Raw genomic sequence first — 15,940 nt, 5'->3', positions numbered from 1 at the left:
CACCCATGTGACTGCGCTTGGGGGCCCGCTTGCCCCGAGCCCACAGAACTATAACTGTTGGGAGTTAAACCTTTATTGCACCGGGTCGGTGTGTGAACGCGCACGGCTGGCGGGGGAAGCCAAGCGCCAGGAGCTGCTCGGATCCAGGACGCGGGGAGCTGGGTTAGCCCGGCGCGATGCACCGCCGCTGCACGAAGGCGCCCAAGGCCCCGGGGGCAGGCGGCGTGGCTGAGGCGTGAGCCCGGTCCCGCTCTCTGTCCCCACACCCCGCCAGGTGGCTCCGCGTCGGCCGGGCAGCGCCCGCGGCCCGCGCCCATTGGCTGAGCGCCCCCTTCGCCCGCGGGTAGCCAATGAGACGGCGCAGCCTGAGGGGAGGCGGGGCACTAGAGGGCGTCACGTGTGTCCAACGTGCGCGGACTGCCTCTGGACGGCCGCTCACGGAAAGCGGCGGAGCGACTCTGCACCGGAGTGGCGGCTGTTTTGGCCTATCAACGTTTCCAGAGAGCTTCCGGAGGGCGGAGCTCGGCTTTGGATTGCCGCAAGAGACGATGGGGCGGGTTTTGGACGGCGCGGTTGCTATGACGGCCAGCACGGGGCTCCGCCCCCTTGGTCGCCGCCATCTTGTTGTTGATTCGAACGGCGGGGAGCGGCGGCGCTGGGGCTTGGTGTCGCTAGCTCCCGGCTGAGCAGGCAGGGCCGGCCCTGGTGAGCCACAGCGGGCGGGGGCCTGGGGCGGACTGAGTGGTGGGAGGGTTGTGCCAGGCGCGCTGCCGTGAGGGGAGGAAGCGAGAACCGGGCGCGGCCCCGTGAGGGGGGTTGGGAGAGAGGAGAGCCCGGCGCGGTCTGACTGGGGAGCCGGGGAGCTCCGTGAAGAGCCGGGGTGAGTCAGAGACCCAACACCGTGCCGTAGGGAGTGAGCCAGAGACAGACCTGTCGGGGAGTGCAGCCGTGAGGAGGGGCCGGGGGCGCCCGGCGCGGCCCCATGTTTGCAGGTGCTTGTGAGGCCCTGGCGCCGTGCGGGGCGCAGCTGGGGCGGGAGAGGGGTTCCCCGGCGTGGGGGGAGCGCTGGGAGCCGGGGTCCCTGCCCGGCAGATCGAGCGTCCCTTCCCTTTGTGCCCTTCCCTCTGCAGGGGCTGCGCACAGGACGGAGATCGGGAACCGCGGCGGGACCATGAGTCCAACATGGTGAGGAAGCTGGTGGGGTTGGGGGCCCTTCCCGCGTCCCGACCAGCTCCGCAGAGGAGAGTGCGGGCGGGCGCGCGCTGCTCAGCTGGGGCACTGAAGGATGCCTGGCGGTCCCTGGGGACAGATGTGCTCAGGAGTCTGCAGAGCTGGACTGTCACCAACAACCCTCCCCGGTGGTTCCAAAAAGGACTTGGTTTAGGAGAGGTGGTAATGGCTCCCGTTCAGTTTTCAGCTACTCTGAATTGAAACTGGTGCCAGGCTAAGTGTCCTTCCATCTTAAAGCTCTGAATCAGCAAGGCCCCCATTTTTCCTTCTGGTGATGTGCTTTAGTACCTGCTGCCTTTCTCATTTCAGCCTGTGTTTCTGCTTCATCTGCTTTTCCTCCCTTCAGGTTCACCTGGCTTAACTTGGTATTCAGAGCTTCCAGAGCTGTGTTCCAAGATTAGGCTTTGCTAACGAAGCAGTGAATGGTGCCAAAATGGTGTGGGCTTGGGTCTCTTTTCGTTGTTAATGTAATATTTCTATAGTTAGTAGGCCTATTTGTGTAAACTTAGTTGGTAGCTTGTCTCATGAAATAATATGCTTTAATGTGTTGTGCACGTTTCTTTGCACTGAACTGTCTGTCATCTGTGGCAAATATACTGACCTATGTGCGTGTGGTCAGATTTTCAGTGGAGAAGAATACTTGTTACATATCACTGAACTAAGACTTTGATTTCCTCTTTGTAGAAAGTCTGTCAGGAGCTTGGAAATGTTTTAGATGTTGTCACTATGACTCTAAATAGGCCTATTAGGGACGTCCTAATTCCATGTAACGGTTTCTTGTGATTGAGATTGAGAAATATTTTTCTGTGGCTGGGTTAGTTTAGTACTGACCTAAGGTAAGTGCTTTGTTTTGGAGCTGGAAGGAAAGTGGTATGTTTCAAAAGGATTATGTGTGAACTCTCTATGTAGCAAGATTATATTGAGTTGCTGTTTCAACTGTGTAAAACCTGTTTTGTCGATGTTTTGATTGTCCTAATGCTCATTTTTTTTTCTGATAGCATTAGAGAGTGTTTCTGACCCTCCCCAGCATTTTCAGCACAACCGCTTCTAGGTGTGTGGATGATCAACCTGTGCCATCCTGGTTAGAGCCTGACAGGCAGATCTGTTGGCCTTTTGTTTCCTGTCTAATAAGGACTTTTGGGAGAGCAGGGGCAGTGATCCTTGGCTCCTTGAGGGGGAAGCTGAAGTACCACAGGGCTGGAAAGGGCAGGATATGCTGCCGATAGGACTCTAGTGAACAGGACTTATGTCATTCCTAGATTAGTTTCTACTGTGGTTATCCAGGAGGTCCCTTTTGGCATTTTTTTGGTGTTTCTTACATAGAAAAAGAGAAAGTGAGCATGATTTGCTATTTGGAAAGGGGACAGTTTCTAGGATCACCCTCCAGTCACCAGGAGTTTTGATTGTGCCACCTCCCATGTGTAGCTTCAGAGTCCCTTTAAGCTCATGGAAGTATAGACTACAACCAGCTGGAGATTCTTACCCTGTCACTGGTGCCAGCTGGGGTGTTTGTACATAGGGGAATGAGAGTTCCCTGACTCAGGAACTGATCAAACTGGAGACCAACAGCATTTTTTCAATCTCCTCACCTTTTTAGGCATTTAAATGATTTTGCTGGTCCAAAGGCAATGGTGGGAACATAGTGGTGGCGGATTGGCATCTTTTTCTTGTTCAGGGTAACCTGCACTGTGACTGTGAAACAGTGCAGCAATGTGCTTTTATATATTTATTTTGTTATATAAAAATATAATTTAAAAAATTTACATATATTTAAAAATTAAATGAAACAGTGGTGCATATGCTTCTTTCCTGCTACTTTTGTGACTAGTTTCATCCTGTGTTTTATTGTCGGGATGCCAGTACTGGGCATGTCCTTGTAAAAATATTCTAGAAGGCAAAATTAGATGCACTTTGGGATCCCATCTCATGATAGGTTGTGCAAGTCAACTGACTTGCAAGTTATTCTGTGTGGCATTGCACAGAGTGAGAAGTCAAGGTTAGAATCACAAGCACTCTGAGGCTAGAAAATGCCCAGGCTGACATAGCACCTGCACCCTTAATCAGTTAATTAGCCTTCTGAACAAGCATTATTTCTTCTTAATCAAGCAGTTGGATGCTATTCTCATCCCATTCGAGGTGCCTAGTGTGTTTCTTCTCTCCTTTCCTCCCCCACGTATGGAGCTTGTTCATTTTGGGTAGAATTATCAAGCTCTGAAAATGTGACCTTGTTGAGCTTGACTTGTGCACGATGATGAGCCCTATACAAGCGTAAAGCTGTTTCTTGGCTACCTGCTCACAGGACACACTGTCTTTGGTTCAGTGGATCACCAAATGTTTGTAAAAAGGTTTAATCACTCATCTTTTTAGTTTTTTTTAGTGGATTTCTCTGTGTCTAAAGGCTGTCACAAATCTGGTGAGTTCTGGCTGGCGCACTGGGGTGTGGGGTGACACTGTCTTGTTTCCATTGGAATAAGAAATGTAGGTGGTAAGTTTGAAGTTGAATATTCACAGTCTGTGTTTGATAGGAGGTATGTTTCTTCCATCTGTGTTTGAAATGCAGATATATACTGAAGCTATAGAAAATCTGTCAGAGGCCTTGTTTGGGCCATTGCTGGGGCATCGCATTGTAATCCAGGCACTTCACTTGCTGCTGTCGGGTTCCCCCAGCCTGCTCACTGGGAATTAGCTTATAACGTGTTTGAGACATGTGCATCACAGTTGAGTGTTGACCCTGGGATTTATAGACTCAGAAGACAGTATTGAGAGAAAACTGCAACCTGATTTGTTTACTCTTACATTTGACAGTGTCACACCATTAATCTTGGTGCCGGGCAGGGTTTAGATTTGAACTTGAGTTGCAGAGTTTGTCTGTGGCAGCTCAGTAGAGCTGTGGCTCTGTGCTTGTTTATATAATGTGACTTGCCTCAGAACAACTGCTTTTATTTCTGACTTCTCAGTTTTTTTGAGAAGGAATGTATCAAAACAAAACCTAGTAAATACAAGGTGTCCCTTGTAAGCTCTGAAATGGGTGAGCTAGAGAAAAGGAGTGAAAGGAAAGAAGAAAATGCGACAGAAACCTCTGCAAGAATCATGTCAAGTGTTTGTATTACTTGCTGCAAACTGAAGGAACCCTTCAGATGTATGGAGAAGCAGCTAGCAGTCTCCCTCTTTTACATTCCTGATGTGACAGGAATGCAGAGCAGGATGCTGGTGAGTGTTTAATCTCAGGTTTGTTGCTGCTGTCGCAGGGGTGGTGGGGGCGGAAGAGGAAGCATTTGTGCATGGCTGCTTGGTTTCTGTTTTGCAGGCATTGCCTGTACGCAGTGCTTGTGCTGTTCTGATGTGGCAGCAGCTGTTATTTTTGGCTTTCCCAGTGTGCCATTCGGGCAGATGTACTTTCTAATGGATGCAGTTCTCTTAATTGGCATGTTGGGGTGCTTGCGCTTCCTCTGTAGTTCACCTCGGTGTGAACTCCGCTCTGCAGATAGTACTAAGGTGCAAGTCATTTGCCTTCATTTATTTCTGTAGGCTTGTCTATAGACATTTTGAGTGGCATTAACTGTGTATAAAAAACAAGCTTCTTTAAGCTTTCTTTTATTTTGCATAACCCTTGTCAGTATGTGCTCAGTTTCATTCGCAACAAATGATTTTGTCCTGTTCTCTGGAAGTGAAGGAGTAAGCTTTGCTATTACAGGGTGCCTCTCTATCTGTGTAACGATATTGATGGTAGTTAACATTGGTGCAATTGTTCCTGTTCATAAATAGGATGGGTGTAGCTGCCATAATTATATTAGTAGAAGATCTGTGGCAACCAGATCTGATAAAAGCAGTAAAAAAGGTTATGAGATGTAATATGCCTATCCTGGTAGGATGTTACTACACGTGGTTGAGAGCTCCAATAGATAAGCTGTCTCTGATTTAGCTTTTGTAGTTAGATTATCTACTCTACCAGCTGTCCTGCTTCTTTGCCAAACGGTACTTCCCGTGTATTACATTAGGGCCTTCAGCAGTGCCTGTTCGGCTGCCACAGTTTAATATACTTGAGCCCTTTTTCATTAATATACATCGGTGTCTTGTGAAGCAGGGCAGGTGAAGAACAGGCACGCATCCTATTTGGTTTCACCCGCTGCATGGTCATCTTCAGCTGAGGGATGAAGGCAGCAGCCGGGGACAGAGGTTCCCTCAGCCCCCAGTGGTATGTGTGGTAAAGAGCATCTGTCAGAGTCCAGAGGAATGAGTGAGAGCATTTGCATCCTGAAAGGAGCTTGCTGTGAATTGTGGTCCAGACTTGAGGGAGAGTGTGCTCTCAAGTGTTCTGAATTGATGAGCAAGTAAAGATCTAAATAGAAGCTAATTTAGTGCTTGCTAACTCATTTCCATACAACATCTTCCAGGCTGACTTGCTTCTGGCATCCTGCTCCCTCTTGATTGTGAGAGGTTGGCTCCATATTCCAGTGACTGCTCAACAGAGAGAGCTTGGGTGACATCTCTAAGGTAACTTTTTTCTGTTTTGCCCAGAATACATATGCTGCAGCCACATTAAATACCATGCAAAGAGAAAGAAGCTGCTTGCTTTTTAGCTCTCACTTTGTAATTTTACTCTTCAAGTAAGTATAGGTAGGTATGGTTTGTGGGAGGTATGCTCTCGTCCTTGGAGGATACTACAGGCATGCCCAGGTAAGTTCACTAGTCCTGGTTTATATTTCTTAACTTTTAAGCAAATCGGTGTAATTTCTTTGTAACAAGAGCTAAGCTTCCAAGATTTGAAGGCTAACTCTTATTCTCTAGCAGCTCTGGCCATTTAGGTGGCTGAATTGCAGCTGAATTGTCTTATGATGATTTTGGAGCTTTAGCATTGTCTGGTTTTTATTTTTTCTTTTCTGAGATTAGTTAGCTGCAACATGATAGGCTGGTTCGACAGTCTTCTGGGCTGAAAGGGATTGCTTTGTGCTGTTCTAAATTTGGAAGAAAGTCTAGCATGCCTGTTTTTTCCCCAGTTCTTTATCAACAGAGAGATGACTCAGTAGTAGTACCTGTGGTAAAAGCAGCTGTTTGCCAGCAGACTCAAATGACGTCACTTTCTTGACAGACTGTGGGTTTAAATAGTGGCTGTGTCGCATAGTTCACTTTTCTGGTGGGAAGGCCCCTGACCTACATGACTGACTGTCTTTGCTTAGTTGAAGTGCAACAGGTAATGACAAAAGATGCCAAGCTCCGCAGCTGCCTTCCAGGGGTGGTGCCTTCTCTGCAGGCGATGCTGCTGTGTCTTTGTCACAGCTGACTTAAGTGCTGATCTAAAGGTCAAATATTGTAAAGTGTTTGTTCTGCTTTGACATTTATCTTCTCCCCCTCCCTTTAGTTCTATGCTGAGCTGCATTTTCCCCGTTTCTTAAACCGCCAGAGGGGGTTTATGTGAAATATCACAATGTTTAATTGGTATTAGTATTGTCCACTGTTGGTATCAAAAGTATTGCCAAGCATTTAAAAAAGTGAGTTTAGAAATCTTAGAAAGGCAGAAGATAGGGCTGGCTGTTTGTTCTGTGTCCTTTGACAGTACTGTCTGAGCAGCTTAAGAACGTGTGGGGAGACAGTCATGATCTCATTACAGCTAACTATAGGCGATAAGCAGCTTTGAGCACCAAAATCAGTGCACCAGTGAATGCAGATGTCAGTGAGTTATTTAAAGCAGGAAGGATTGGGGAGAGAAGCCTAAGGGCTGTGTAGTCCCATGTCTTAGTCAGTAGCTGAATCAAACCAAAGAATAGCTTAGATGAAAATGTCAGAGCTATTGCGGAAGATGAGGTTTAATTGTGCTCTTGTGTTGGTTTGGGTACTGTTGTAGATTAAGTAATGCTGGTAAAGTTCCGGAGCTTGCGAAGGCACTCGGAACACTTGCTGCCTAGTGGAGTGTATTTCAGTTTTCCAAACCATGGACTGTGTGTGAAGCTACGTGGCAGATCTGAAGAAGGTGTACCTGTTAGATCATGGAGTTGACTCTCTTACCCCACAGATGTCAGTCTTTTGAATCTGTCTCAAAAATATTGTTAAAGCAGTCTGAAGCTCTCTTTGTGTTGAAACACTACAGGGTTTTTTTAGATAGTTTCTTGAACATCCCCACACCTCCCACAATAAACCCCACATCAGGTTAATCTTGAGTATGTGGATTTTGCTTTAAGTAAATGTATATTGTGGATAACCTTACTTTTGCAAATATTGGAATGGTTTGCTTTATTTCCCATTTGTACCAAATATTTTTGGTTTTGTTTTTTTTCCTTGTGCTATGCAAGTGCCAGTTTCTTTGGCTGAGTACAAATCTTCTTTATGTAATTGAGGTCTTAAATATTCTGCAGTTCTTAACCACAAGTGTTGACCTGAATAGAGTTATTAAAATTTGAAGTTAAGCTAAATCTGAACCAATAAGCATTATCAGGCATGTTTTACGCATCTTCTGGTTTTACAGAACGGAGAGAAAACCTCTAACTCTGCTAGCCAAACTGAGTAGGTACCGCTGGTTTGCACTATGCAGAATCTGAATAGTTTTCACTTTTTCTCGCTCAGGTGCTATGTGCTCTGGTATTTCTTTTTCCCATACAGCACTAAGGGTTTCTGGTTTTCCCCTTAACTATTTTTAGCTTTAGTTAAGTAAGATCACAGGTATTTCTGTTCCTGTGGTCTGTTCATGATTCGTGTAGCATCCTTAGGAGTGACAGTTCCATATGTATTTCAGCAGTTGAGAATACAGTGGACCTGCTGACAACTTGGTCCACCTAGTAACAAAACACAGTTGTCTTAAAAATTAAGTCTGATTTGCAAGTGTAGCTAGACTCAAATATTCTTAGTTAAAATAGTTAAGGGTATTGTATCATTCACTAGACAAATGTAAACGGAGCTCTTTATTCACTGCAGTTAAAATATCTTCCTGAAACCTGACAGTTAAAGGTTACGACTTAGATTACAAAGTGCTTCCAGACTTTGTGGTTTTTGTATTTCATCATATTGTGACATGACAACTAGAAGAAAATTCAAAACCTTTAAAAAATTCTGGTAAGGTCAGTGTCTTGTGGTAGTGAGCTTGGCAGGTTCACTCTTCTGTGAGCACAAAGCAGTTTCTATTCTTTCAGGTTTGTTATCATTTGCAGTTTTCTTATGACCTTCGAAGAGGAGAACTGTATGTTATTTTCCACCCTCACTGCTTGTTAGTTTGTGTCTTTCAGTCTGAGAGGGTTCATTTCTGGCACCTCTTATGGACTGGAGAAGAAAATTAAAGAGTAAGTTTGCTTTCCCTTGCTATATATAGCCCGTCATGTATTGTAACCTAGCTGGCTGTGAGAATTCATCTGATTTAGCAAACTGATGTTTTGTAGAAGCTGCAACACACTTTTCCAGTATCTCGAGATGATTTTAAGGTGTGAAAAATCGAGGTAGCTTTTATGCGCTTGAGACAGACCTGCTATTAAAAGCAAACTTGCCACAGTCTGTGTGTCTTCCAAGTGAATGTGTGCTGTGCTTTTTTAATATATGAGGCAAAAGTAACTTATTTATATATAAATACCAGGTGCTGTACTTAATAATTAGATGCAAGCAAATTTGACATTAAATGAGGTTTAACACATTATTTTCTTTTTGCTTTGGCTTTACAGCTTTGTTACTCAGCCAGCGACCTCAGTTGTAAGTGGCACTCAGGAAAGCCTGTTGGAAAGAGCTTTGAGCTCTACTTCAGCAGCTTAACATTTAGATAAGATATTGGAAATTTGTGACCTGTAGAGTGTTTACAAGAACTTGTTTGCAACTGCTGCAGTGAATAGTTAAATATAGGCTTCGTCTGTCTGATTGTTCACTTGAAAAGGAGGAGTTTCTTGTTTCAGACCTTCAGAACAGAACTGGCTGGTATGGTAGAGTGTTCCAAGAACCCAGCTGCCCAGTGTCAGTGTATAAGGGGAGTAGTAATGAAGTTTTGGAGTATTAAAGGTCCCTTTACTTTGGAAGGAGCTGAAGAAATACAACAGGGTGAATTGTGTTCAGGAACTGCATCTTTGGCATCTAGGAGCTTCCATCTCCTTGAATATTTCTTTTTGCAAAGGTAGGGTTACATTGGATCCCTTGGAAGCGTGAGGTTTGTTAGAAGAAGGTACCAAAGGATGCCAGAGCTGGCTCCTGATCTGGTAAAATGATCTTACGGACATTTTAAAATGCCCGGTTTTGTCTTTTTGCCCTTCAAAATGCATAGCACCTTGCCAAGCTCAAAGCTATGACTAGCCATCCAGTTCGTGTACCTTCTGAGCAGACAGCCTCAGGTTCTGATGCCGTTTAATTTTCACTCAGGTGGCTGGGGGTGCCTGTTAATTCTTTACCCTTTACCTCCCAGAGCATACTGCAAGCCACAAAACAACCCCCAAGGTATTTTAACAGCTTTAAGATTTTTCAGTATGAGAGTCTGACAGATTATGCTGATCCCCAGAAGAGTAACAGGATAACAAAAGGCCCAGATCAAAATCCCTTCCATGACACTGAGCTGTGTGTCCTGTATGTTTTGCCCTGTTGGATTATTTTTTTTTTAATGTCACAAAGGATGTGAGAGTATCCTTGTATGAAATTCGCTTTAGAGTTGTAGCTAGTTTCAGACAAAATCTGCTCCTTAGCTTTGAGGGCCATCACATACTGTGTCATATGTTTTACTTAAATTATGTACTAGCTTTAGTGGACTATCTGTGTCTAAAGTAGGTTTGTTATGACAGAAAATGTAAGTTATTTCTTATTCAAAACCTCAGAACAAAAATGTTACACTTTATACCTGTATTTCCATGGCATTGTTTACTTTCTTGCAGCACCTGCATTGAGGTTTTTTTTTTTCCTAATATGGAGCTCAGATTTTTCTCTTTTCTTCTGCTCTGTGGGGTTTTTTTTAATTTTCTTTATTTTTTGTTTTAATTTTTAGTGGATTGACCATACAAGATAATGTACTGTATATGAGAATGTACCTTTGTTTGGTACTTTCTCATTGAAAAGAAATCACAGTGATGAAGTGTCAAGTTGGGAAGTTAGAGCTCGTGTTTTCTTGCCTGTGACCCTTGAGGGTCATCTGCTTAGGAAAATTAAACTGATATCAAGCAGGGGGCATGGATTTGCAATGTGATTATGTGGCTTTAGCTCCCTGTGGACGTGCTTATAAGGTCATTTCTGCTACAAATGCTTGGGACAGCTGCGTTAATCGGCGTGTTCACCCTTGCCTACTGCAGCTCTGCCAGTGGAATCCCTCAATGTAGATACAGTTACAGTGGTAAAACCGCACTTTTAAAATAAAGCTTGTTTTGCTTGGGGTGTTGAGAAGGTAGACAGTGATATGAGTGCTTTTGTCATTGTGACTAGCATGTGAGCTATTGGCGCTTCTTCTAAGGAAAGAAGGATTAGGTAGAAAAGTAGGGCCCCAAAATATGCCTTTTCCAGCTGAATTAATTTTTTCATCAGCAGTGTAAAAATAGAAGGGGCTGCAGCAGCAGTAGAGGGCACCTTCTATCAGCTGGCCTGGTAAAAGATTTTTACCTATCCCTACAAACCTTGCTAGACTTATTTCAGAATGGGTGTCCATTCTGCATTGCAGGGCAACCTTTATCATGCAGTAAATTGTATTCTGAATTGTATCAATGCTCAGGACATGTCTGATTGCCTTAGATTTCTTTACCTCTCTGACCTTTTTCAGAAGCTTAACAAAGCCCCAAACTTTGTTTAATGTCAGTATCTCAGAACTCTGTTAGCAGAAGAAACCACTAGATAACAGCTGTTCCTTGTGCTTTTGGCAGAAGAATTTGTTTACCAGGATGAAGTGAATTTGTTTGGATAATCTTGCTTTTATGCTCTGAAGTCTTTCCCTGGAACTGATGTGCTCCTCGCTTGTCCTTTTCTATTTCTGCCGTTTGAGCAGAAAAGTTGCTAAAGGGTTTGGTTCTTCAGCCAAACACAGCAGCACCACATTCACTTGCAAGGGATGCCCTAATTCAAGTCTGTATTGACAAACTCAATTCAATTGTTGATAGACTAGGACACAAATTCTTAAAATCTTGAGAATTTAATTATCAGGTAAAACTAGGTTGAAATGGAGTGTAGTGGGATCATGGAAAAGGAAATGATCATCACATGGCGGTGTTTTCAAAACCAGTTTACCAGTGGCTCAAGTACACCAGGACCGAATGGTTTGTCCTAGATCACTGAAACGTTCAGTGGAAGCACCAAAAACAGGAGCCTATTCCTAGTTCTTTTCCATTTGGATGACCTCAGGTTATGATTATCTAAATACTCTCTTAACCAAACCAGCTGAGCACTTTGCTGACCTGTTAAATTTCAGTGGAGAGATGTAAGAATAGCTGTATTTCTCCTAGCTTTAAGTGTTTTAGCAGCATTCAGACAAAAGCCGGGCTGTCCGGTAAAACCACATGATGCCATTTGGGACCTGCCAAATGTAAGTGGTGTCAGTTTCCTCATGTAGAAAAAGCCAGGTGTAGCTAAAGCAAAATGTTCATTCAGCTTTATCTTCATAGTAAGAAAATTCTAATGCAGGTGCTCATCCATTCACTCTCAAAGTCACTTCAGACTGCTGAAGTGCCCTGGTATATCTGTGCCCACATATGTGAGATTAAAGTCCCCTTCAGCAATGAAATTCCAGATGGTGTGTGACTGTGAGGGTTACTGCTACTGCCTTGCTTTACATGGAGGGGTAGGTGGAGCTTGTGTGGCAAATGCATTGAAGTCACAGTATTAAGTCTTTTTTTGTTGAAAACCACTATTTGTGTAACCCCTGCAGTTTGGGCAGAACTGCCTCAGGTCAGGGTGCTACTCTGATGAGGTCTGGTGGTGACAAGGTGGAGGCAGGACCCACGCCATGGCTAAGCACACGTTTGCTTCTGGCCACAACTGGGAAGATGGGTGTAGTACTGATGTTTGCTTGTTTGGATCTTGGGCTTGTTCTTTCTACCAGCACAAGTTGTACTGAATGGACATTGTTACGGATTTCTTGGAGGCAGAAATCCTATAGTCCTCAATTCCTTTTAAGGGAGCCAGTTACTTTGGAATCCCTTTATCTAACACTGTTCCATGTCATTAATTCTTGGACAGCTCAGAAAAAGGGCAATGTATAGATCTGAGGATGAGATGGATCAGAGTGGTGTCACAGCTTACAGCGTATCATAGTAATTGTAAAGTTGCTTTACAGTGAGCTTGAAGCAAACCAAATTAAATGATGGTTTTGAAAGGCTTTAAGGGTGAGATTAGCTTGCTGTGATGGTTCTTTGTGGCAAGTTTGTGTTCGCCTTTGGTGCATAGCTCTCAGACTCGATAGGTTTAAATCTAGATGTTGTCCTAATTCCTAGGAAACAAAACATTTGTGCTGCTTCCTGAGTGCTGGAGCCAGCTTCTGCTCCTCACCAACTAACTGCGCAAAGGAACGGGGGAGCGTGGAACATGACGTGGCTCACAATGTGCTCTTTGGATAGAGTTCCTGGGCTTCTACTGCAAGGTCAGTCTCTTCAAAATGAGAAACAGTTCGCTTCACAGATCCTAAATGGCTGCTCAACAGTAGCCATGCTCTGTTCCTTTGGAAATTCCCTTCCCCTGTCGCAGCTGGGAGTGGTATGTGGGCTCTTTGCTTGGCTTTCCTCCTCAGTGGCCCACAGGAAAAGCAGAGACAAAGGAAAAGTGTTTGAATATCTACTGAAGTTTTCTGAGCAGCAGAGTGTTGCAGGACTGCGCTCTGGAGGTGAAGAGGAAAGTGCAACTCTTTTTTTTAAATGCTGTGAAATGCAAAAATGCTCTAGGAGTAGCACAATGTTTTCCTTGTTAGCAGTGGGAGGAAGAGGCAAGTGGGAGAATTTTTCTTCTCTGGCCCTAATGAGGTCTGTTTATCTTTTGCATTTAAGATCTCTGGGTAAATATGTGGGGTGGCGAGTCACTGCAAAAGGATTTTTGCTTAAGTCAGAACTCAGCAGCTTAATAGAATGTGGTTTCCAGAACTTGTGGAGGTTTATGAGCAGTTAATGCATATCATGCAAGTTTTGCTCTAACTACTGTGTTTTTTTTTTATATAATTTATTTTGAGGAATTAAGTATTGGAGATACTGGGGTAAAGGACAGGGAGTCTGCATTGCGCATCTGCATCATGACCTGAGAAATGGATCGGCTTAGTCTTAACAGCTGAGCTGTAGTGAATTGTCAGGGTATTTTCTGGCAGGCCTGAGGCTTCAGTGTATGGGTTAAAAAAAAAAGGCAGCTTGAGTCTGTCTCTCTACTTAGTAATATCCATGTCTTTACTGAAGGGACTCTTGCTTGAGGCAAAAGCTCTTTCTGGTTTTCTTTTGGTTGTTTGCCCAAGTAAACAATTTTATCATTGGAAAAAAATACTTAAGTTTTCAAATCCACCTTGTTCCCAGAAGGGGGCAGGGGAGACTTGCGAGTTCTGGAGTCTGATAAAACAGACTTTTGTTTGCTTCTGTTCCCCTTCTGTGCTCGCTTTCGGATGCAGCAGGCACTGCTGTCGCTTTGGCAGTGTGAGTGTGGCACAATGAGGTCCTTCCTCCATGCCAGAAGTCTGTAGCGATGACCCAGGCTCTGCGCATTTTGCGTCCTTGGCTTCTTTTTCTTTGAGTTTTCTTCTGCCATTCCCTCTCACCTGATATGCCGAGATATTACACATATAAAAACCATGAGAATATGGAGTCTGGCTAGTTGGCATGTAACTGGATAAAAATCTTGGCTCCTTATTCCATCATCTAAATTTTTCTTCTTAATTAAAGCTGAAAAGAAGCTTCTCCATGAAACTTTTTTGGGGATTTTTCAGGAGGGGCCTGGGTCTGCTCTTTAGAGAGCTGACTTCCCTTTGCTAAATTCACTCAGCCTGGCTGACAGTGAGAGGAAGGATTTTTTGCCAAATGTTTTAGAAATGGGGTCACGCAACTCTCCAGCAAGCTGGTTTTACATCCTGCAAAGAGGCCTGTGGTTTCTTTGACAACCTGGAAGACGGACAGAACAAACTCAACTATGTTAATTTGCATTTCTGTCTTTGAATTGTGGAAACAGCTTCTTTCTCTCAGGATAGTGTGCTTATTACAACATCCCTGATAATTATGAGGTAGCTTCTATTTCCACATCAGCAGTAAAAGGCTAAACAAAAACTGTGCTGAATGGTGTGGCTGAGTGAGTGATGGTTGGCACAGACTTGTGTGAGGTATTCGGTGGTTTTTTTTATGCTTCACTCTTCAGCCAAGAGGTCTCCTGGGCCCCTCTGTTCAAGACAGTGTTCAAAGAGGAAACAGCAATCGAAAGCAAATGAAACAAGAGTGAGGGATTGAGAGAATTTGAGCCATGTGAGTCCATGTGACCTGATGGGCACCCAAAGGTGCTGAGCTGGCTGTGTCCTAATGTTGCCGCAGAGGTGTTGTGATGTCTCTGATCGCGTCACAAAGGCACATGTTGCGTTTGTCTTCAGAACAGTCCTAAAGGATAATCTGGGGATCTACTAGCTGGTCATACTCCCTTTAGTCCCGGGGACAGTTGTGGGTCAGGTCCTTTTGGTGTACACCTTTCTGGGCATGTAGGAATGTGACTGGGAACAATCAGGATGTAAGTTGTGTCTTACCACATTGTTGTCTTCTGTGATAAAGGTAAGGTAAGTTGTGTCTGACCAAAGGTAAGTTGTGTCTGACCCACATTGTTGTCTTCTGTGATAAAATTTGTGGATGAGGAAGAGCTCTAGAGGCCGTTAATTTTACTGAGTGTTTTGGTGCTGTCACCCACGATATTCCTGTATCCAAGTTGGGACACTGGAGTCTGGGTGAGTGGAATATGAATTCAAGCGCATCGGAGAACTGTGAAGAGGGGAGGATGAACTGGTGATTCATAGAGAGAGCTGTTTCCACACAGCAGGACAATGGCTTCTGAAAGTAGGTTCTTAATCAGTTTTTTTCCTCCTGAACATCGTTTTTTGCCACAATATGATAAAAATGGATGGAAGACAGTATTTAAGAGGCTAGCTGGTTGAAATTCATCAGGCTTGCTTGTTATCAGTGTAGAAAATTAATCTGTCTTTTCTTGGGAGGGAGGAAAGGGATTGATGTGACCTTCTTCAAGGTTACCTTGTTTTGTTTTTCCCTCAGTCCTATGTGTGTATGTGATAGCCACTGAACTACAGTTAAGTACAGTACATGTCAGTGTTAGAGATTTTAGTCATACCTGACTTAACCTGCCATGGAGGATGTGGGTGGAATGCTGAGAGGCTGGTTTGTAAAGAAGAAAAACAATCACTCAAAATGTAATTTCCTTTTCAGCAGGTTACATCCCCTTTGGGTTTGACCCACTTTCTAGTAGCAAAGGTGAGCTGGAGGTTTTCCACCAGTCCAAGTCTACCGGGTACCTTGATTTCTCTTCAGTGTTCTTAAAATACTAAAGAGCATCTGATAGTCTTTTGGGGATTACTAATCTGGAAAGAATACTGGGCAGACTCAGGTATATCTGCCTGTGCCCAAGGAACTATAAATGCAAAATTCAGTATATGATAGTTGGTTTTGAATTTTTTCCTTTCTGTTATTGCTATTGCTGTCTTGCTGCAGCCAGTGGCTTTGGCATTAAAAATTCAGTTTAAGCTGTCTAGTGAGGAAGTGTGCTATATTAAGGTGCCAGGTATGAGCAAAGAGGTTAATGGTCTTACATAATGTTTGTCTTGAGGTTT

General features: G+C 44.2%; 1 protein-coding gene across 8 annotated transcripts in view; it reads left to right on the top strand.

Moving 5' to 3' along the window:
- The first annotated feature begins 549 nt into the window (after window positions 1–549).
- The window catches only part of IP6K1 (inositol hexakisphosphate kinase 1), a 37,662-nt gene continuing 22,271 nt past the window's right edge, over window positions 550–15,940 (top strand). For 2 of the 8 annotated variants that reach the window (XM_065845481.2, XM_065845479.2), the window contains exons 1-3: window positions 550–705; window positions 1,131–1,185; window positions 5,625–5,724. The gene's annotated coding sequence lies outside the window, so the exon portion shown is untranslated. The other 6 variants (XM_071813055.1, XM_065845480.2, XM_071813057.1 and 3 more) reach the window with 6 other exon arrangements.

This window comes from Patagioenas fasciata, chromosome 10 (genome assembly GCF_037038585.1).
Source record: "Patagioenas fasciata isolate bPatFas1 chromosome 10, bPatFas1.hap1, whole genome shotgun sequence".
In the NCBI taxonomy this organism is placed as follows: Eukaryota; Metazoa; Chordata; class Aves; order Columbiformes; family Columbidae; genus Patagioenas; species Patagioenas fasciata.
This window is presented reverse-complemented; position numbering and strand designations above follow the sequence as displayed.